Below are 24,104 nucleotides of genomic sequence, written 5' to 3'. Positions count from 1 at the left end.
CAACCACCATGTTAAGGAAAGTTTTCAGAGGAACAGGTATAACAAGAAAAAACGTTAACTTCGGTTGCACCGAATCTAAATACCCTTCACCGGTGCATTTCTGTTAGTAACTATGTGTTCCGTTTGTATGGAAGCTATATGCTATAGTTAACCGATCCGAACAATTTCTTCGGAGATTACATTGTTGTCATAGAAAGTAATATATACCAAATTTTGTGAATATATCTTGTCAAATGTGAAAGTTTTCCATACATGCATTTGATTCCGATCGTTCAGTTTGTATAGCAGCTATATGTTATAGTGATCCGATATCGGCCTTTCCGACAAATGAGCAGCTTTTTGAAGAGAAAATGACGTTTGCAAAATTTCAAAACGATATCTTAAAAATTGAGGGACTAGTTCGTATATATACAAACAGACAGACGGACAGACCGACAGACAGACGGACATGGCTAAATCGACTCAGCTCGATATACTGATCATTTATATATATACTTTATACGGTCTCCGACGATTCCTTCTGGGTGTTACAAACTTCGTGACAAACTTAATATACCCTGTTCAGGGTATAAAAATTTGAAAATGGTGGTGGCGTAGTCCACCTTTAGGTGAGTCACAGTTGATAAAATCTAAGTGAATGCATTACAATACTCACTACCCATACTACAAAACAAAAACTTCCTCCTTCCTTCCTATAGCTTGTGAGAATATTTTATATTTGATACCAGTCTCCACTCAAACTCTGCTCTCCAATAATTTCAAATCATAAGTATCATTTTGCTTGTAAAATCTTGTATACCGTTATATAATACACAGTAAATATTAGTGAAAATCATACTTTGTTTGCAGCTACTTAAATAATTAACGACACAGGTGCATTTTCCTTTTGATAACAGAAACTGTCATTAAAGCAGAATTTAATTGCGCATACGCCCTGACAAACGACAAACGATCAACAGTGGCAGCCTTGCATGCATAATTGTGTGTAGAATCGCACACACAAGTGTAGATTTGCATGAAATCAATTTGCGTGTGTATATGTATTGTCAGTTTACTATTTTCAGAAATTTATTAAATTAATTTTCTCTTTTTTTTTGGCGGAACAACGCCACCGCATTTGCTCAACGCATTGTCACTCACACATGTTGAAGCATGTCACTTGTGCAGCACTACACACCACTCAGTCAGTCATTTGTGCCACGCAATCACTCACTCGACTGACAATGGTGACAAGAAAAGCCTACAATTAAAGTAAATATGTGTCACTGCATTAACACTTGCATGTTCATTTCGGGTGACAGCGCGCACAGGTCATTTTTATTAGTCACACTTGCATACACACACACCTCCATTCGAGTATTAGTTTGCATAAGTGCATAAGTACTTATGTGCGCTTGTGTGCGTTTTGAGTGTTTCATGTCACGTTTGCGTCAAGTGCCGATTGTTGACATGTTTGCCCATTTTAATTGCCTGCTTTGTAGGGAATTATGTAATTTTTCGATAAAATTTCACTTCAGAACTTGAGGGAGAGAAAGGTCCTGTCAGGGTAACTGCCACCCCGTTTGTGCTGGAATCATGGTAATATAATTAAAAAAAAACTGAGCTTCACAAATATTAATATTCGTTTGATTTCAAACAAATCAGTACAGAACTTTAGAAAGTACAAAAATAAAATAAACTAGCTGACCCCGCAGCCGTTGTCCTGCGTGACATTATGTGTTTTGAAATGAAAAAAAGTTGAAATTATATTGTGTCGAAAATTATTTATTTAATAAACTTAATAAACATAATTTTTTGATTTCTGTTCTGGTGCGTAAAGATACAGAGAAGATGGATTTCCAACTCGTCAACACGCCACATATATCTGGCCGTGTGAAAAACATAGCATTTCCCGATTTCCTTGTGTCCTGTTGATTGTTAACGCAAAGGCAATTTTCCCTGGAAATTGAATACGTTTGAACTGAAATGGCTGTCCCTTGTATTCGATAACTACGTCATAATCATTCGGGTTCCATTACACAGTTTCGGCGCATGAAGATTGTGAAACATAATAATGACTGATCCAACTTTAAGACGCAAATGATGCTGGGGCAGGCTTGGTATGGTATTTGGAAATTCCACTGGATATTTGACGGTTTCGTTTTCCTTGTCAAAACGATCGATCGATTTATATGAGCGCAAACCTCCCAGAATTTGACTTTGAATCTTCCAGTTTATGTCATTAACATCGGTATTTTTGGCAGCTAAAATTGCGCGTGCTCTCCAGCAATTGAAGTTACGATAATTTGGCCAATGTTTGGATAAATATTCGTGATGAGTTCATCTTCCGTTGAAGTGAATTGACAAAAGGGGGGTAAAATTGGTATCAAACCACTGGAAGTATCAACCGAAATTTGGCAATTCTTAGCGAATACAATATAAAATGTCATCGGAAATGTCATTTTTTCGTATCCCATAATAAACGCGAATTTAAAGGCTGATATGTCGAAATTATCTTCGTTGCTTCGCAACAAATTTCAATCTGTAATTGATCACTTCGTTTGAAACACACATAAAGTTTTCACTGAATAATTTTCAATAATTTTTCTTTTAAATAGCCGGAATAAAAAAGCAAGCGACCGAAATTGAACGATTCAAGTTATTTACAAATCAAAATATTGAAAAACAAAACAAAAAAGAATTGTATGAAAAGTCACTTTTTGGAAATTTGCAATTTTTCGACTTTTCATTTTTCATATATGTATGTATACGAAAATTATAGAAAAATATTTTACATATTTTCATTCCCGGGTTATTTAAAAATATAAAAAAAAGAATAATAATATAAGTGATGAAATTAGTTAACAATTTTTTTTTATTCTTATCTTTCGGTTTCTTTCACTTTGAATCCATTCAGTCTCTCTCATATGTATAATCTTTTATACAAAATATATGTAGGGGTGGATTCGTATTTATTATAAGAAATGTGTTTATTTTACAAAATGTGTTCTTATTTTATTTTACACAAAATGTTCTTATTTTATTTTACAAAATGTTCTTAAAAATGTTTTAGTTTTAATTTCAACTGACACCATGCTCGTCCGCGTATCGACTGACTGTCTGTACGTTCGCCCACTTCTAGTCTGTCCTTTATTCGTTCCCACATATAATAATATTTACATAAAACTCATAATACTCAATGATATCCCAATCTGCGCTGCGCACAATCAGTTGATCATGAAGACGTGACTGCTTTGGCTGCAAATCCAGCAAGCTATTATTCATTGGCAACTAAAAATGGGGTTTGTTCTACAAATTTTATATTCAACGGATTACGCGAATTATTGTAGTCATAAATTTGAAATCACTTTAGCGCCGAAATGAAGTGTGAAGAGTGCACGCACAAGAATTGCCAAAATGAAACTGAAAGAAAAATAACAAAACAAAATAAAATTAAATAAAATAAAATAAAGCCAAGCATGTATGTACATATGTATGTAGTTCCACCAACGTTTACAAAAAAGGAGATGTGCACGCTGGTAATGACAGATATGCAAGCCTTAACGCGAGAAATTTGAAACTTCACCCTGGAAAACTTCGAAAGTGGTCGCCCGGGTGGGCCGTCGCCCATTCGGACAACATGACCTAGCCAGCGTAGCCGCTGTATTTTAATTCGCTGAACTATGCCAAAGTCGTCGTATATCTCGTACAGCTCACCGTTCCATCGAATGCAGTATTCGCCGTGGCCAACGCGAAAAGGACCACAAATCTTTCGCAGAACAACTCTCTCGAAAACTCGCATTGTCGACTTATCAGTTATTGTCATCGTTCAAGCCTCTGCAACATATAGCAGGACGGGAAGTATGAGTGTCTTATAGAGTCCCCAGAGGAGTTATGTATGTAATCGGACCATTGCCACGGCCAAAAATCGGCATTAACCGAAAACACATAAAGCCATAGCTAAGCACTTAATTAAGATATAAAACTGTTATTTGGAATAGAGGAACACAGTAGCAAGGGGCAACAAGTTACAACCAAATTTCTTAGTACAAACGTTATAAGAATTACTAACGGCGGTGTGAAAATGAATGAAATTGGAAGACAGTTCCGCTCAATCCCCATATAACGGTACTGTTAAAAACTACTTAAAGCGCGATAAATCAATAAAGAAATAATCTAAAAACATTAAATTTTTCTTTCAGGATGATATGAGGGAACTTAAAAGGAGCCGTTATGAAAATTGGACAATGGGTGTGGTACCGCCCTTTTTTTTGTGAAATCCCGTATCTCGGGACCCAACTGACCAATTTCGACAATTTTGTAGGTATCATTCTTTTTACATTCCTATGTCATATTGTGAAAATGAGTGGAATCGGAAAATAACCTCGACTACTTCCCATATAACACAATTTTAAATTCTACGTGTTCAACGTTCAGTTGCCAGTACACAAATCAAGTTAATGTAACGGGATTAAACTTTGCACGAATAGTGCCTTTAGTGTGTGCTACCTTACGACCAAAAATTGTTTAAATCCAATAAAAGCTGTCCAAGTCCCTAGGTACCAAATATTTAGACCCCAGTAGTTTTGATCGAAAATGTCAGTCAATTTGTGATATATGTATATAACTGAAATTAAGGAATAGTCTTTCTCTTATAATAGTATGTCTGTGTGTCAAAAATGGATTGAATCGGACCGTGAAATATTGGTCCCCATAACTTAATATAAAGGTTTTCGAACTTCCGGGTGACTTTGTAGCGCATATATCGGCCAATATGTGAGTTATCCCAACGAAACTAAGAGAGCACGTTTTATTCATAACAGTGTATATTTGTGCTTAACATAGATAAATTTGAGCGAAAGCTTGGTCTAGCGCCTATATAACTAATATCAGGATTTTCGAACATCCGGCTGATTTTACTCTATATGATTAATTTTATACTTTAAAGTATTTCCCTGGCTTTGACTCTTGCAAGTTGCAAGAGCATAAAACGTTCGTTGGAACCCGAACTTACTCCTTTCTTACTGGTTATGATTTCTAAATTGAAGAGTCAAGGGAACACACAGTTAAATCACAGTAAAAGCTCTTCAAAAGGTAAGGTGAAAGCTATCAATAAGTTATTCGATTTGTGATTATCCAGCCAATAGGTAGTGGAGACATGATTACTAATACATATGAATGTATATTTGCAATTTAACTTAATGTTTTGTAATGTTCAAAGCACGTTCCAATAAGCAGAAAGCTTACGTGAATTGAGCTTTAGATTTCATCTGAGCTTTTACTCATATTCTCTGTCAATTGAACATTGAATATTAGTTTAGTTAAACTCTTTAAAAAATATTGTCTTTGGTCCTGCCAGTTTTTGAATTGAAATCGTCGCATTAATATTAATCTCTTCATTTTATATTCAACTTGGTTTATGAGTTCCACGTGACAGGATTGGCTACTAGCGACAACGCGCTTTACGGCAACATTTTCACCAAAAAATACGCACGGCTTTGTATAAATGTATGTATGAGTGTCGCTCAGAAATCGGTAGTTGCAAGGTCGTTGCAAACGATGTGCCACCGTCATTCTTTGCGCGGCACGTGAGGTGGCTTAAGCCATAAATCGTTGCAGATCGGACTGTGAGACAAGAGTGGAAAGTTGGGTGTGGGCGTCACAAATAATAATAGAATTTTTGTGGAGGCGAAAGTGTCGCGCCGTTACTCGTCTGTTGCAGTATTCCACAGCCGCAACATGTATCCAATTCAACGCAAATGATAATAAATAATTTTTATGGCATCTTAAGCGGCGCGTTTTTGGCTGCCAGCTCTTTCTTCCCATTATCGGTGAAAGCTTTCTACGAGTACAAGCGCCGATTTGCACCTAAGCGACGTAGCCGTGCCATAGTGGCTCATAAGGGGGCAGGAAATTGCCGATTGTCACTGTTGTTGTTGTTATACCAAATTTTGTTGTTGTTTTCGTTGTTGCTATTCCAACTTTTGTTGCTGCTGTTGTTGCTGCTGTATTTTGCAAAACGAATGCTGGCAAATGATGTTAAATCAAAGCGAAATCCGCGTTCGCTCGTCTTGATTTGTGTTGTGCACTAAATTCCACTTGATATGTGGCATCAACAGCGGCAACAACAACAACGAGTCGCAATAGCACACGGAAGAAACAAGTTGAGCTGCTGATCCGTTGTTTTGCTGTTCAATTGAATGCCTGCCACACACCCACACGCAGGCAGCCACAGGCAGCTGCAATACCTGGAACCGTTGCTAGCTCGTGTACATACACACGTGTAACGTGCGCTGCAATAAATGCCAGCTGCAAATGTCATTGCTGTAACATTAGTCATAAAGTTGTTGCTCCGTGTACGGTTGAGTGCGGATTTTGAGGGTTGCATGAGGTCTGTATAAATGTATGTATGTATGTGTGTACATATGTATGTGTGAATGTGTGCGGTTTGTAGAATGATTGCTCGTTTGTCTGGGGCTCATCTACGTTGCCATCCTTGTCGATTTTCTTCAACGTATTTTCCTCGAAATCAGAAAATGTTTCTGCGAATTGGCAGCCAGTTAATGCAGGTGTTGCAGTTAGTCGTCGAAGGTGGCATACCACATGCATGATTTCCGATTTTATGTGCATTTCCGTTTTTCAGGCCAAACTTCGTATTGGTGTAGAAGTTAAACGCAATTGGTTTTTGGCCTACATTGTTGCCAGTACTCACCACTGTCCTCCCTCCCTTTCGATATTTCTCGCTCTTGTCTCATCTTTCAGCTCTTATCTCCAAGGTGCTTTGATACCGTAATGATTTCCGTTATTTTCTCAACCACGGCGCGTACTTTCCCGGTGTTTTGTAGTTTGTTTATGCCGATGTGTAATAAATTTTCCCATTAATGCACCTCGTTTAGGTAACAAAAACTGTCGTAAAATCACTCAAAAGTAACGGTAAATGCGAGTTTTGGCAGTTTGTCGAGAGAAAACTTGGCATTACCCCGCCTTTAATTTAATTTTGCTGTTAAGTGATCTGAGGCTTATTAATACAATTTCGCGCAAAACATTTCAGCCACAAAGGCAAGCTGATGCGAACTCATTTTTAAGTTTGTTAGTGGGTCTGAACAAAGCAAGACTGTTGCATTGTGGAGCTAATTTGCTGATGTAAATTTGAAAATCCTTTAACTTTTTATAGTACGGGTGCCAGGCCAAAGCGGAATCGCAGATAACTGTAAAGCTGAGGGGCTGGCAAGGAAAGACACGCTAGTCTCACTATCAGTACACAATTCGGACGCGGCATATATTTTGTACTGCTAGATAGCTGGGCTTCGCAAAAGTTTGGCCAGCTTTGGGTTCATTCGCTGGCGCAAGATCCTTTTGGTCCAATATCGTAAGATCCAGTGAGTTTTTTCTCCTTCAGTAAGGCTAGCCTGTCCCTAATTGTGGAGCGTTCTAACAGAGCATTGCACTATCGCATTGCTTAATGGAAGTGGATGAGGTGAAAACATCTCACTACTTTCTTCACGATTTTACCGCTGGTGCGAGATCATCACTTTCACTTAGGTGCTCACACCTTCAGATATTCACTGGTGGGAATAGAACTTAAACCCCTGACCAACTTTGTATCGGACATAATAGGTTTTGCTGATCTGTAAGATCGAATACAGTAATTCTGGTTTATGGCTTCATAATGAACTGTGTACGATATCTGGATCAGCCATCGAACCTAGCCTTATCTAGTAGGTTAGTTGAAAGGCCGCAGCGGCCCATTGTGTGCCCGGGTAGTAACCAAATCAACCTTATCCTTATCCAGCAACTCAGTGCTTTTGGTGCATTGGACACCGTAGAAGATATACCGGCTTTTCTGGCTGAAGGCAGGGGATTTTCAGAGATAATTTTCAAGAATCTAATCACCATATGCGCTGGGCATTTTCAAAGATAGTTTTCCAGAATCTAATTGTTTGAGGATGGGATGACCCCTACAATATTGCTAAGTTCCCACCTTAATAGTTTTCAGAGATCTAGAATCCATCTCTTGAGAAGAATTGTCTGAGCCAGCTTAGGTAAATTGTGGTCTCAGCGGCCCACATAGGTTTCTGCTAGTGCATACTGCGGCTAAAAATATAAGGAGTTGTCGCAGGACAATGACATTTGGTACATCATTGTTTTGGATTCCAATCAAGAAAAAAATTAAAAAATCAAAATCACGCCCCCTTTTTACGCCCACCTCCCATATAAGATGAAACTTAATTTTTGACCTACAGCACTGATTTTTGGTACATAGCATTTTTATGACATTATATATGTTGGTGTTAAATTTCAATAATATCCGCCCACTTTTACGCCCACCTCCCATACAAACTAAATTCTCTTTTATCAAGTCTCTTTTAGCAACTTTTTTACATCTTCGTGACATTCTAATTTTTTTAATTTTATTTTAGTAGTAGAAAAATGTTTATGTACGGACCCGAAGCCATTAATAAGTGATGCATCACATCTTCGTTAGTGGATATGTGTCCAATTCTTCTGGAATGATACATCCTATAGTTCCTGTAATCCTTGTTATATATATATTGCATACTTTTGGGCGGTAACTTGCCATTTTAGAGTATCTCATTGTTTTTTTCAAGGGGGGCAATTTGGGGCAGCTGATTTTTTTTTTATCATTTAGCTGAGACTTCAGGCTTTAATTCGGTGTATGTATGTCGACAGCGGTAGACAGCGCTAAAAAGATGCACCACTTTGAATTTGAAGAACATTGAAATTTTGACGTCCAAATTATGTTGTTCCACAATATTTTTTATGCATTATTTTTTTTAATGGATTTTGATCCAAATTTTTTCTTTGATACATATTATAAATGAAAAATAATAATAAAGTTGAATTTCAATAGTCGTTTTATTGTATCAATGATTTGACTTTTGAGTAAATTTTTTGCTAATTTTGATGTTTTCCACATTCACCAACTTTGGGCAGTTCTGGACAAAAAACTAATGCAGATAGAATCTTAATACTTTGGGAAAATAATGTATAGATAGTTAGTAACAAACTGTGAAATTTTCATTCAAATCAGACAACATGCCATTTTTGAATTTCAGCCACGGAAATACCAATGTGCGGCCCTGTCTCGTCTGCTTTTTCATGTCCTTCCATTCCAAACATAACTGGGTACTCAGATGATATAGACCAAATTACCTACTGAGAGTCTAGTTATTGTCGGCTTGAATAACGTAACGTGTTGATATTAATAATCAAAGCTAAGGACAGTCTTAATTGCTGCTTGGCTGTCCACTAGAAGGTTTATGAGCTTCTGACTTAACATCTTCTATTTTGCCAACCATTTTGATCAAATAGACTAAATTATAGCCATTTAATTTGAAACTACCTTCTGTGTATGGACGACTACAGAAGAAGCCCGGATCTGTACCTATTTCTCCCTTTGTCGGTGAAGATGAGACTTCACTTGAATGTACTATATTGGCTGAATATCGAGGATAGCTTCCAGCGCTTTTAAGTGGAATAGATCGTGTGAAAATTTGACCCGTTCGATCCAGTCATTTCGAATAAATTTTGCTTATCGATACTGAAAAGAGCATTTCAAAAAAAAAGGGGTCTTAAAGTTTTGATAGCCGATTACATTATACTCGTATCTCCGAAATAATTTTCTTTCAATTTTAGAAAAATATTCTCAAATATATGTACATGCGATATACTATATGTGCAAAAAATAGATTTTTGCAATCCTCAAGTGAAAAGTACCAGAAACCCAATGTTTCATATGGTGGTTATGAAGCAGATACTAACCTACCCAGTTCTGTCCTGAATACTACAAGTATGTTGAAAATATCACCTGCCGCAGACTCATCAGTGCTTTCAAATATATGTAGGTAGAAGAAGTGGTACTACAGAACCAACTGAACGTATTTCGGCAAGCATCGAGTACTGACATTCTTAAGACCAGATGTTTCGGCCGGTTGTCACTCAATTCAAAGAAAATTTAGTACATAAATTTTATGAGGCCTATCGATCAAAAGTTCCAAAAATTAAACGAAAATATTCTATCTACATTCTTTAGGTTCCAATCGTAAAATACTGAATTTTCAAACCAACTGAATCAAGAAGTCACTGCTTTCTATGCTCTATGGACAAGAAAATCATTGATTATTTGGAAGATGTGAAGGAGGATGACCTTTGGTTCCAACAAGATGACGGTATACGTAGATCTAACTAAACAGTCAGTTCGTTAAAAGAAACTTTTGTTAAGCACATTATCACGCGTCGTAGGCCTGAGGCATGGCCTTGTGAGACCGTGAGTTTTAGCATCGCTGGACTATGTTTTTGCGGGTTTACTTGTAGTCGCTTTTAAGGCTTCCCGAGACAATTGACGCATTGTAAGAGATTATTCGGCGCGTTATTGCTGATATGCAGTCCAAATTGCTACCAAAAGTGCATCTCTTTTCTGGTATTTATTCGAACCAGCCGCGAGTGTCTCTTGTCAGAAATCACCTTTAAAACAAAATGACAAAATCTTAGATTTTAATAGGGCTTTATTTTTGGTGATAGCATTAAATTGTAAGCGTTTTATTTCCTTTTGGAAACCACATGGCTAAAAAAGATGCCTTTATAAGAAATTCGAAGAAAGAATGACTTCATAAATATACAGCTGACTCAAAACGATCGATTTACTTAAGTGAAGAATTCGCACTTGTCTCAGTATAGTTTCTGTCAGTCTTATCCTCTCTATTTCAGAAAATGCCTGAAAATATAAAACAAGTAATAATTTAGCAACGGAAAGCGTTGCTCCGACGCACCGTGCGAATAAGTTAAATGAGCTGTAAGCCCATATAATTGCTTGCCTCGTGCAGAATGTCATAAAAATTACATTAAACAAACAGGTGAGTGAACTTTGTCTAAAGCAATTTAATATGAGAGCGGTCGGCCGTTTCATTGTCTGTCTGCGCAGACAAAGTTTAAATAAAAGCAAACATTAGGCCGAAGTACTTTGAACCTGAATTGAAACAAAGGACAGTCACATGTAAAAGTAATATTTATATTTTGATTAAAAACGGGTGCATTCACCTTGAAACCGTCTACAAACATCAAGCGTATCAGTTTGAGGCAAATCAACGTAAACAACGTAAATGTGACCCGAAGTTTCTTCGATTGAGAAATTTTAAAATACGCCAAATAAATAAATAAAATTTGTATGTTCTTTGTAGCTTTCTGGGCTATGCTTTGGAACAAATCACTTCGGAGGCGCCACTTAACCAATTCCCTGTTGTATTATTCCGCTTGAGTAGTTTTGGGTGTGTGTCAAAGCGTGTTTTATAAAATCACTTTCACAAGAGAGCTATTTAAATAGTCGAGAGTTGCATTTAAAGTCATTGAAGTATATTATTTTGGCAAGCCTATAAATATTGAAAGGATACTACTTGTGTCAGCCAACCATTGCGTCGTATTGAAAAGTACAAAAAAAATAATACACTTGTGTATTTAAGCACAGTAGTTACTCGTTTATTATATCACACAGATTTTGAAACTGGAAGCAAATCCTAAGTGCTTTGAAAAACATTGTGTGTTTGCACAGCCGTGGAAGTGTTCTTACTTCTTTTCAATTAAAGAGATTTTCCCGACTTTCACTAGGCAATTTACTTCCACCAAGTAATATCGATTTAGGGATCTGTGCTAAAATAACATGACGAGAAAAAGTGAAAAAACAAAATAAATATCCTTTTCAATGTACTCAAATAGCACATTATGGTTTTGACTGCATCCGAAGCTCTCGTCAAATCATAAGCTAAGCGCACCTTATGGGGAACATTTCTCGGCGAAGTGTGTTTAGGTTAAGCAAATCTGATGATTTTGTTTTTTTTTTTTTTAATAGGGAAAGCTCCAAGGCCGGAGTGCGGAACTTCAAACTAACATACTCCCAACTCCAAATTTTCTCACGGAACCACCTGATTAAGTATTACTTCGTGGGAGTTATAAGACATTTAACTCTCCTCTGTGGCACGAAATAATGGACAGTTATAGCGGTATTCTGCTTGTAAAAGTTCTCAGTGGATTGACACATGAGTTTCGTAAAATTTTTCACCGTTAAACAACCCCCGACCATGAAGAAGTTCGAATAGCAATTACCCGCCTGAAGAGCAACAAAGCGGCGGGGGCCGATGGATTACCTGCCGAGCTATTCAAATATCAGCTTCTTTGTAAAATATGGTCGGACGAAAGCATGCCCAACGATTGGAATTTAAGTGTGCTATGCCCAATCCATAAAAAAGGAGACCCCACAATCGGCGCCAACTACCGTGAGATAAGTCTCCTCAATATCGCTTTTAAGGCTCTATCGAGAGAATTGTGTGGAAGATTAAAGCCCACCGTCAACAAACTGATTGGACCTAATCAGTGTGGCTTCAGACCTGGAAAATCAACAACCGACCAGATGGTGAATACCATGCGCCAAATCTTGGAAAAGACCCGTGAAAGGAGAATAGACACACACCACCTCTTCGTCGATTTCAAAGCTACTTTCGACAGCACGAATAAGAGCTGCCTTTATGCCGCAATGTCTGAATTTGTTATCCCCGCAAAACTAATACGGCTGCGTAAACTGACGTTGAGCAACACGAAAAGCTCTGTCAGGATCGGGAAGGACCTTTTCGAGCCGTTCGATACCAAGACACAATAAGACCACTTCTTATTGTGCGACTTCTTCAACCTGCTGCTGGAGAAAATAATTAGAACTGCAGGTACAATCTTTTATAAGAGTGTACAGCTGCTGGCGTATGCTGATGATACTGATATCATCGGCCTCATTCCCCGCGCCGTTAGTTCTGCTTTCTCCAAACTGGACAAGGAAGCAATGCAAATGGGTCTGGAAGTAAACGAGGGCAAGACGAAGTATCTCCTGTCATCAAACAAACAGTCGTCACACTCGCGACTTGGCTCTAGCGTCACTGTTGACAGTCATAACATTGAAGTCGTAAATAATTTCGTCTATCTTGGTTCAGCGTAAACACCAACAACAATGTCAGCCTAGAAATCCAACGCAGGATAACTCTTGCCAACAGGTGCTACTTCGGGCTGAGTAGGCAATTGAGAAGCAAAGTCCTCTCTCGACGAACAAAAACCAAACTTTATAAGTCACTCATAATTCCCGTCCTGCTATATGGTGCAGAGGCCTAGACAACAACTGATGAGTCGACGTTGCGAATTTTCGAGAGGAAAGTTCTGCGAAAGATTTATGGTCCTTTGCGCGTTGGCCACGGCGAATACCGCATTCGATGGATCGATGAGCTGTACGAGATATACGACCACATTGACATAGTCCAGCGAATTAAAAGACAGCGGCTACGCTGGCTAGGTCATGTTGTTTGAATGGACGAAAACACTCCAGCTCTGAAAATATTCGACGCAGTACCCACCGGGGGAAGCAGAGGAAGAGGAAGACCTCCACTCCGTTGGAAGGTCCAGGTGGAGAAGGACCTGGCTTCGCTTTAGCGAAAGAAGAAACGACTGGCGCGCTGTTGTTAACTCGGCTATAATCGCGTAACCGGTGTCTACGCCAATAAAGAAGATCACGAACTACCACCGAGTGTAGTTTAAAGTTTTTCCCTTGAACTTAAAAAGCGTGGCAATAAAAGAATACATGCGGAAAGTCTTCAAGGCATTCTAAATATTTTAGATAATTGGAACTAATATCGTGCTGGAATCTATACAAGTGGCTTCTAAAGCACCCATGTCCACTTAGTAGTTGGATTAGTCGGAAATTCAGGTCCCCATGTCGTCTGTGATCCCCGACTGGCTGTCCGGTATTAGACTGTGGGTCCACCGTCCTTTGAATGAGGTTTGCCACCTCTGTTGCCATATTGTTAAGCTCATCACTCCCTCTTCTCTTTTGGCTTCTATAGACAGCTCTAATAAATTGTATACCCGTTCGTATTCGTCACCCTGGATGTCAATGGGTATCATATCATGATAACTCTTAGTAGTAACGACAGCCTATGTACTGCGCTTATTGTCTGGCATATGTTTAATGACAGATACTTTAGTTCTGTTTGTGAATGAATCTCATACTTTCCTATGGTGAGAGATGTAATTTCCTCCACTTTTATAGTATTTATGAGCAAGACTTCTTGCCTTTTGCTCAGACAGTTCTAAGCTCATTGAGGAGAACCATTGGTGCAGACAGTATACAAACATATGCACTAATTGCATCTGCTCCGGAGGTCATCTAGGTGTTTAGCCACTGCTACCACAATAAGGTGGTATGCGTATGTAATTAATTTAACGGATTTTGTGGTGTCTCTTTAGCACCACATCGTACATTAAGTTCCATAGAAGGGGGCTTAGAACCGAGCCTTGTAGTACTTCACTCGATATAGAGTAGCTCTTGGCCAGGTTGATCAGCGCCCAATACTTTTTTTTACCTTTTCATTCTTTGTGTAGTACGTGTTGGACCTCTTTTTCACGCTAGTGAATAGAACATCTGCGCTTTTGTACTTAACTATCTGTCAAAAATGTTGTGGATTTACAAATCTCCTGTCGTCGTGCACTCAGATCTATGGACTTCGCGCGAACTCAGTAAGCGTTGGTCAATAACCAGCATTTGCGGGGTTTCAAAAGCCTTCTGGCGGAGAGTTGAACACTAAGTAAAAAAGATAAGTGTCTTAACTAGACATTGTCGCAATGGCACTCACTCGGTGGGGTTAAAGATTTTAGAGGACGAAACTTATCAAAGTAGTAGGGAGCAAAATGAGAAGGAAACATCTTTGCACCTTTTCCAGCATTTGCCAGATTAAGGATTCAGCAGCAGGATTGCCATATTTTCTACAGATCCGGCAAATTGACCGAAGTAGATATTAGCGAGCTCCATAAATTTGTGGCTGGCTCTAGTCGATTTGTAGATATGTAACGGTTTTTTTTTTATCTGTTCTTAGGAGTTCTGGGCATCACAACGAACAAAAGCGTCTCTAGAAGTCCAAGTTGGATTATTCGTGGCCTCACGAATATCATCTACTTATTTACCTATTATAACCTACAAATCCTCTGACTTTATTTGCGTGTATGCATGGAGCAAATAAAATGGGACCTCAATTAATTTTCTGTTTTTTCTAAGCATGTACGTAATATAGTGATACATGATTCTGAAGACTAGAGAAGTTAGAGTGAACAACTGGAGAATGAAGAACTAACTCGTCTTCTGAATAATCTATCACGCAAAGCGGATTACTGTCGTTTCCAGCGTTTCGACGACGGGTCGATATTTATGCTAAAGGTGTAAAAAATGGATTCGACCAAGGGAGATCTGAAACTTCTTATCTGGCCTGATCAATATTTGAAGGAGCCAAAGTAGTGACCAAGCAATTAAGTACAACAATTCATCCATTTAGATGAATCTATAAATTGTTGTTGTTCAAATTAATTAATTTAGTTGGGTCACACAATAGAAGACACTCCGTGTCGGCGAGTGAAGATTAACATTTACATCTTATTTAAGGTTAAGGTTGGTCAAAATTTTTTTTTGGAAATCAAGAGGTGCGCAAATCGATTACCTACTGTATATAGAAAACGAGTTTATACCATAGATACATACACGAGTATACATAAATATATCCAGAATATATTTAAGACAACTAGACATGTACAATTTACATTAATTTCTCAATAGGTACATGAGTGAAGTGAAGAAGACACCCATGTATTGGTGCACAACAAAGGTGTCGAGGTTGAGTTCGGGGTGCTGCAAATTACCGTAAATTTACTGCGCAACAACATCAAAGCGACAAAGCCAATAAACAATGACGAATCACAAATGAATTGTCGCCATCTATTATACGCCTTACTTGTTCGGGCATCCTGTGATTTCACTCCACATCTCTTTCGTTTTCACTTTCGCTCACCAAATTGTTTCACATACATACATTCTCTCTTCGCACTTCGCGCGTGTTTCGCCATGTGTTCGAGCGCAAAATTCGAAATCACTTGATTGTTTTCATTTCCATTTCCATTTCCATACACAGTTTCATTTCAATTTTCTTGTTTTGTTTTCGCATTCAAATTCGTGTGCTAACGCGTTGCGCCAACAACTCCCACAAGCGTATATGTACGACTAATATTTATGTATACACGCCCCCTGGGGGCTCTTCGAAGGCTATTATGCTGCACAAGGGCATCAACAGAGCACAATATGCTAATGGGCGACACACAATGGAGACACCTCTTAATGCGTTGCTGTGTATGTGGGAGCCGTGGGAATAAGTGTGTCTTCCAGCTGTTTGTGGTGTTTGTTTTGCTTGCACACATCAAAATTGAAATTAATGATTTTTTCGTCAAAAATTTAGTTCGTGGAGCATTTCTCGCTGATTTGAAAAATAAGCCGGCGCTTGGACAAATGTCGTGGTTGTTGATGTTAGTTGGGCCATGTGACACTTCGGGTATATATAAAAATAAATATTTATTCAAGTGAAATATTGTCGAGCGTGTCCTCGAAATAAATGGGAGTCCACTGCTACCTTTAGGTGTCCTTCTGGATCATTTGTCGAGACGAAGGACAATTAGTACATGGCTGAGTAGTGTGTTGTTACGACAGCTATTTATTTTAATGTATTCAATTATTTAGTTAACATAGTAGTATGGTATATGGACGCATTGCTTAATCACTAAAAGAGTATTCGAGATAGCACTTTGTTTTAGAAAGTATACGGGGTTACTCAAACATCATGTTATTTTTAGCACCCTGACGGAACGCTTAAGGTATCTGAAAGAAACTATTTGTACGAAAAATCATCCTTAGCGATGAGACTAATTTCTGGCTTAACGGCTTTGTCAATAAGCAAAGTATGCGCTGTTGGTCAGGCAGCAATCCACACGTATTCCATGAACCACCATTGAATTCCCAAAAAATTACGGTTTGATGCGGTTTATGGGCCGGAGGCGTCCTTAAGCCGTAATTCTTCCATGAAGATCAAGTCCGGTACGTTACTGAAAATAGAAATCACTACCGTTCAATGATAGCCGAATATTTTTGGCCTGAATTGGATAATATGAAATTTGACAATATGTTGTTCTAATCCTTCGGCACCAAAATGTTTAATGCACATATCTTCTAAACCACTAAAGCTACAACAACCAAATTTACTAAACTCGAATATCATAAGAACACCTACCGAAAGTGTGAAAATGGATGAAATAGAATGAAAACCCCGCTCACTTCATACATAATGCTACTGATCAAAACTACTTAAAGCGAAATAAATCAATAACTAAATAAGCCAGAGATATTAAATGTTACCTCCGAGATATGTAGTGTGAGAGGGCTTTATGAGGACCGGTGTGAAAATTGGACTTTAGGCGTGGCACCGCCCACTTTTTGGTGAAATACCATATCTCGGGATACGATTGACGGATTTCAACTAAATTTAGTTCGTAGCACTCTTATCATACTTGCATACCTATGTCACGGAGTGAAAACTGGCGAAATCGAGCTACCACTGCGTCTACACAAATTAAATTTCCATATGATTCTTTTATTTATTCTTTTTTTCCAGTACACAAATCAAGAAGTAATTAATATAACAGAATAAAAATAATAATAATTTTAATAATACCCTGACAGTATGCCACCTTTTGACCAAAAATGGTCCAAGTCCCACCAAAACTGTTCAAGACCTAGGTACCGAATATGTGGACTTTTGGCCGGAAATAACATTCAACTCGTGAGATATACAATTGAAATTCAGTCAGAATTCTTTCCTGACCTAAAAGTTATCCTCTGGATTTTTAAAATTTTGAAAGTTCTGTGTCCACTTTTTCGTCAAATTATTTTGCATTTCATAACAAAATGCCAAAACTTTATCTCATTCTAATTCTCAATTAGCTCGCACGAGCGATTATAAACTTTCCTACGACAATCGGGTCTAAGTAAGAGCAAGCGACCAGGATTTTTAACCGGCCAAGGGCTATCAACTCGGCGCCATTCCTCGAAGTTTTTCTGTTGCTAGAACAAAAACGGAGATTATAAGCAGTGACGTTGCTAACGAACTTGCAGGTTTTATCTGTGTTTTTCCTATTTGGTGTTTATTCATTAAATCGTCTGCGACTGTCTGCTGCAAGCTAATTGAATTATTTACACTTGAATAAAACTGAAAAGTGCTTAATCCAAAAAAGTTACTATTTTAAGTGCAAGATAATGTACTGGGATACTAGGGTGGCTTTGTGTTGAGAAATTATTTATTTTTCGTTTTCAGGCCGGTTTTCTGAGATTCACTCGAACTAGCAGATAGAGCAATATGTGACTAATTTCATTGGCTGTGCCTTAAGTGTATTTTCATCTAACAGTTTTCAAATTATAAACTGTTTTCCGAACAGTAAATTTTGAGGTTACGACGAATGCCGGAACGGACTGCTCCGAGTCGTTCGATACCGGATGAGGCTTTAGACAGGGAGATTCTCTCTCGTTCGTCTTCTTCAATATAATGCTGGAAAAAGTGTCTACTCTAAAAGTATGTACAATGCACCAGAGTACGCGTATGCTATTTATATTATACCTGGACCTGGAGGCCACACACAAAAACTAATTGAAAATTGTATCCCTTTTTTGACGAACCAGTAATTCGCTCCATAAATCCGGCCTTATTTCTATTTTATTATGGTCGAGATAACAGTTCTCAACAAGGTCTTTGGAGCTATTCGTGTTTGCAATGAATATCGAAGAAGATGAACTCAATGTTAGCGGCCCAACCCGATCTACAGTTGTAGTGCCAAAGAAAAAGACGACATCGACAATTTAGTTATGAATGCTCAATATTTCTACTTATGTATGTATGTGCTATTTACGGCAAACAAACGCAGCTTAAAGTTCTTATGTGGCATTCTTCTGAATTATTCTATCGTCTGCTATTGATTTATATCGTGACCAAGTTAGATGTTAGTTTCATAAAATAAAAATTAACATAAATAAAGAAGGTCCGCCCTAATGTGTATATATATTTACTAAATACTTTTAGTGAGAATGCCTCTTTTATTTATGCTGGCAACTCTGATTTTAAAGCTGTATAAAAAGCTTTATTTTACTTATTGCAGTGACTAGCTAGTCTTTGGCTCTCTAAAGATTTTTAGCAACAACTAGAGATATATTTGCAAGTAATTGATTTGTATTAAGCTTTAATGAAGTGTTAATGTTTTCAAGCCTAGTACATATAAATATGTATTACTATTTAATTTAATTGACATTTTCACATTTATTAAATGTCTTTTGTAGGCTTATATCAAATCATCTTTTTTAGCTTTAGTATTTCATTCCACCTGTGTGCAACGAATCGGAATGACCACGTCGGCGTGTCCAGGCAAGTTGAATGAACATTTTGCTTGGGTTAAATATAAAAACAAAATGATTAATGACGAAATAATTTCCAAGTAAGAATAGAAGTTTTGAAAGCAAAATTAATAATTAATTACTTAAAGCTTATTTTCAATATTATTTTTCAAACTTTGTTTTATTTCAAAGATATTGAGAAATTTTCTAATGAAAATATTCAAAACTCGGCCATCACAACGCCATTTCCGGCAATTCTGCGGAAAAAAGGTGCCTTCGCGTTGATAGCTGAACTTCTTACAAGATCATCAAATGTAAAAAAAAACGAAAATAAGAAAAAACGTTAACTTCGGCTGCACCGAAGCTAACATAACCTTCACAGGTGCATTTGTTTTACTAACTATGTGTTCAGTTTGTATGGCAGCTATATGCTATAGTAATCCGATCTGAACAATTTTTTCGGAGATTACATTGTTGCCTTAGAAAATAATATATACCAAATTTCGTGAATATATCTTGTCAAATGTGAAAGTTGTCCATACAAGAACTTGATTCCGATCGTTCAGTTTGTATGGCAGCTATATGCTATAGTAAACGGATCTGATCAATTTCTTCGGAGATTACATTGTTGCCTTAGAAAATAACATATACCAAATTTCGTGAATATATCTTGTCAAATGTGAAAGTTTTCCATACAAGAACTTGATTCCGATCGTTCAGTTTGTATGGCAGCTATATGCTATAGTAAACCAATCTGATCAATTTCTTTGGAGATTACATTGTTGCTTTAGAAAATAACATATACCAAATTTCGTGAATATATCTTGTCAAATGTGAAAGTTGTCCATACAAGCACTTGATTCCGATCGTTCAGTTTTTATGGCAGCTTTATGCTATAGTTAACCGATCTGAACAATTTCTTCGGAGATTACATTGTTGCCTTAGAAAATAATCTATACCAAAGTTGGTGAAGATACATTGTCAAATGTGAAAGTTTTCCATACAAGAACTTGATTCCGATCGTTCAGTTTGTATGGCAGCTATATGTTATAGTGGTCCGATATCGGCCGTTCCGACAAATGAGCAGCTTCTTGAAGAGAAAATGATGCTTGCAAAATTTCAAAACGATATCTTAAAAACTGAAGGACAAGTTCGTATATATACAGACAGACGGACAGACGGACAGACAGATAGACGGACATAGCTAAATCGACTCAGCTCAACATACTGATAATTTATATATATACTTTATAGGGTCTCTGACGATTCCTTCTGGGTGTTACAAACTTCGTGATAAACTTAATATACCCTATTCAGGGTATAAAAACGTAAACTTCAGTTGCACCTGTAAGCTATAATACACTTCATAGAAAAAACTTTTTTTACCGGAACTTGATTTCGATCGTCTAGTTTGTATGTTAGCTATATGATATAGTTATTCGATCTGAACACTTTCTTCGTATATTGTATAACTGTGTTAGACAATAATCCTAATCCTTCCCAAACAAGCTCTTGGTTCCGGTCGTACAGTTTGTATGGCAGCTACATTGTATAGTGGTCTGATATTGGCGGACGTAACTTCTTGCGCAAAATTTCAGATCGATACCTAAAAACTGAAGGGCTACGTCGCGTATATACAAACAGACAGACGGCCATGGTTAAATAAACTCAACTCACCACACTGACCCTGTATATATTTCTATTCTATATAGGGTCTCCGACGCTTCCTTCTGGGTGTTACAAACTTCTATGCAAACTTAATGTACCCTGTTCAGGGTATAACAAACTACTTATTAGCCTGTATGCTATTTTAATGATAATCTGTAGTAAATTCTCGATAAAGTGGGTAGAAGTGAAAGAGTTTAAAAGTCTTACTTAAAAAAAAAGTTGTGGAAAATAATATTAAATATTCTTCGGAATTTTCGATTCAGCTTTGCTTTACCAATTTCAACTTACCCCTAACTTCTATATTGGAGTCTCCGTGTTGTGGCTGTTTATTTGCTTGTTGTCTCATTAAAATCTGCAGCAGAGCATGTCAACAGTCGATTAAAATTACATTAAGCGCTTTCATGACAGCGTTATCAAGGCTTAAAAGCCGTTAATCGAATTTTATTGCTACATCGCCTCAATGTATGTGGAAGCGTGTACCAAATTTGCATTACGTATGCCATGTAAGTTAATGCACTTTAAATATATACATTTGAGAAATAACGGTACATGTAGATGGAACCGGATTGTTTGAAATATGATGAAATATATTTTAATGGCAGGTGTTTAACCACAAAATAATACTCAGCGCCTTGAAAAAACCTATCTGTATTTATGAAACTATCAACTTTGATTTTATTCTTTTCCCTGACAAAACCGGGAGCCTTCAATTGCTTTGGAAAGCGGAAATGATCTTCCTATCCGGCAATAAATACTGCCTATGCTAAACTCCACATTCACACAGATAGCAAGGTCTTACAAGTATATTGATAATCTTAAGCAGCAAGGTTCTGCGAAAGAATTATGGTCATTTGCGCATTTTCAACGGCAATACTCACATAGTTCAGGGAACATGACCCTGGCTAGGTCATGTCGTTCGAATGGACGAAAACTCTCCAGCTCTGAGAGTATTTGGTACAGTACCCGCCGGGGGAAGCATAGGAAGACCTCCCCTCCGTTGGAAAGACCAGGTGGAGAAGGACCTGTCTACACTTGGAATCTCCAATGGGCGCCAAACATAGAAAAGGAAGAACGACTCTCGCGATGTTATACACTGGGCTACAACCGCCCATGCGGTGTCTACCAAAAAAAAAAAAGGAGACTATGCAAGTGCCAATAAAGTAAAGAACCGTTCGAAGTAATGAAAATATTGCTGCCGTTCAGGCAAGAGTTGCTGAAGACCGAAATTTGTCGAATCCAAGACGTTTTCAAGAACTGGGACTGTCTCAAGCCTCTACTTGGTGAATTTTGAGAAAGGATTGGGACTTACATCCGTATAAAATTGTTAATAAGGCTTTGTTGAAGAAAATCATCTTCTCCGATGAAACTCACTTTCATCTGAGTGGTGCGGTAAATACACAAAACTGACGGTTCTGGTGTGAAGGCCCCCAAGAAGTTGCAATTTAACACCATTAGACTACTTCTTGTAGGGTTGTTTGAAGTCGTTGGTCTATACCAATAAACCAGTCCCTCTTCAAGTTTTAGAAATCAATACTGAACGGGCTGTTTATGACATATGTATGACTTGATTTATTGGAAAAAAATTCTCGAAAACTGGGTTCATCGAATTCTTTCCTGCAAAAGTGTCGTGGAGGCCATTTGAATGATGTTATATTCAGAACTTCATTGTACTTCACCCTAAGTAAAAAACATTTGAATGTTCTTATCAATTGGTCTGTTTTGTGAAGTTATACTTCTTTTACAAGTTCGGCAAGGTTGCGCAAGTTTGCTCAATATGAATCTACGCAACCTTGCTCAAGGTTGCGCAACCTTGCTCAATATGAATCTACGCAACTTTGTCTGCGAAGATGTTCGAGCAGCAAGCGAAGCGGTGACAATCGGCGATCGGTTGTTCGTTTCTTTCGGCACAGCTCGGCTTTTCTACCAACAACACAATGTTGCCATGCTTATGCTGTTGTTGTTTTTGTAGAACAATGTTTCAATTTTTGGTTGGTGACATATTCAATTAAAAAAAAATTCTGTTGGGATTCGAACCTACGTGCTCGTCGTAACTTTTCAAGGGCTTACCACCAACACCACCATTGACACTTGTATTGCGTTGTCCTTATGGTTTGGTTATGCACGAAAGAAATATACAATGGATAGCCGATTGTTACCTTTTTCCTTGCTGCTGCTGCACATATGTATGTTTGTATGCTTGTTCATTATTGAAGTTATACTGCTTTTTCTTTCCTTTGTTTTTCATTTCTGCGAATTCTCAACTATTTTATGTGACCTTTTGTTGAAATACCCTGCGTTGGTCTTTGAAAAATTAAGACTATACTTCACTACAGAAATGATCCTGTGAAGTACGGTCTTCATTTACATTTTTTGGAAATCGACCCACGATGACGAGGTATATCGTTTTATCTGACAGCGTGAGGTTTAAGAAGTTCATTTCTAATTGTGTCTTGTGGCATATTAGAAATGATGTTTCTTCGAAAATCGTTCGCTTACAACGGATAAAACGACTTCTGAGTGGTGATTTTAATGAATAAATTCCTTTTGGTTGAAATGCTCTGCGTTGGCCGTTGAAAAGTTAAGACTGTACTTCTCAGGATCATTCATTCCTTTCATTTCTTAAAAGAAATTAATGACCTTTAGAAATATGAATATTTGCATTATTTCGTTGTCATTTCCATATTCGTAGCAATGGAATTTCTATGGCATAAGTAAAGTAATGGCCGCCGATTGTCACCCCTTGCCGCTGTAGCAGCTTCGCCTACAAACATGTGTAAATATGTATGTATGTATACGTATGATCGTGAATACATATCGACGCAGATTTTTGCGAGAAGCACCAGAAAGTTGTGCAATTTATGATTTTTAGCTTTTGCCATCGTCGCGAAAAGACGACTTGTTGGCAAAGGCATGCTCGGGGAGATAATAAATTATAATAAATTTATAAAATGTGAGTTTAAGTTTTCTAGTTTTCTTTCATACAAAATGATATGCATTTCTTGGAATATCACTAAGAAGTATAACTTCATCCGCGCGTAGGGACTCCACGCACCTTTTTTTTTTGTAGGAATCACATCACGTTTACTGGAATACACTGGATATAGATGAATTTCGGAATTGAGAGGATCTCATAAAAAAGAAAAAGTTGCAGACATATGGGCAT

General features: G+C 37.7%; 1 non-coding gene across 1 annotated transcript; it reads left to right on the top strand.

The window, feature by feature from the left end:
* Positions 1-23,254: 23,254 nt before the first annotated feature.
* Positions 23,255-23,463, top strand: LOC120773198. Its single transcript, XR_005705145.1, has one exon. It is a non-coding gene; the product is annotated as a small nucleolar RNA U3 (small nucleolar RNA).
* Positions 23,464-24,104: the final 641 nt, after the last annotated feature.

This window comes from Bactrocera tryoni, chromosome 3 (assembly GCF_016617805.1).
Source record: "Bactrocera tryoni isolate S06 chromosome 3, CSIRO_BtryS06_freeze2, whole genome shotgun sequence".
In the NCBI taxonomy this organism is placed as follows: domain Eukaryota; kingdom Metazoa; phylum Arthropoda; class Insecta; order Diptera; family Tephritidae; genus Bactrocera; species Bactrocera tryoni.
Note: the sequence above shows the minus strand (reverse complement) of the source record. Positions and strands in the feature narration are given on the sequence as shown.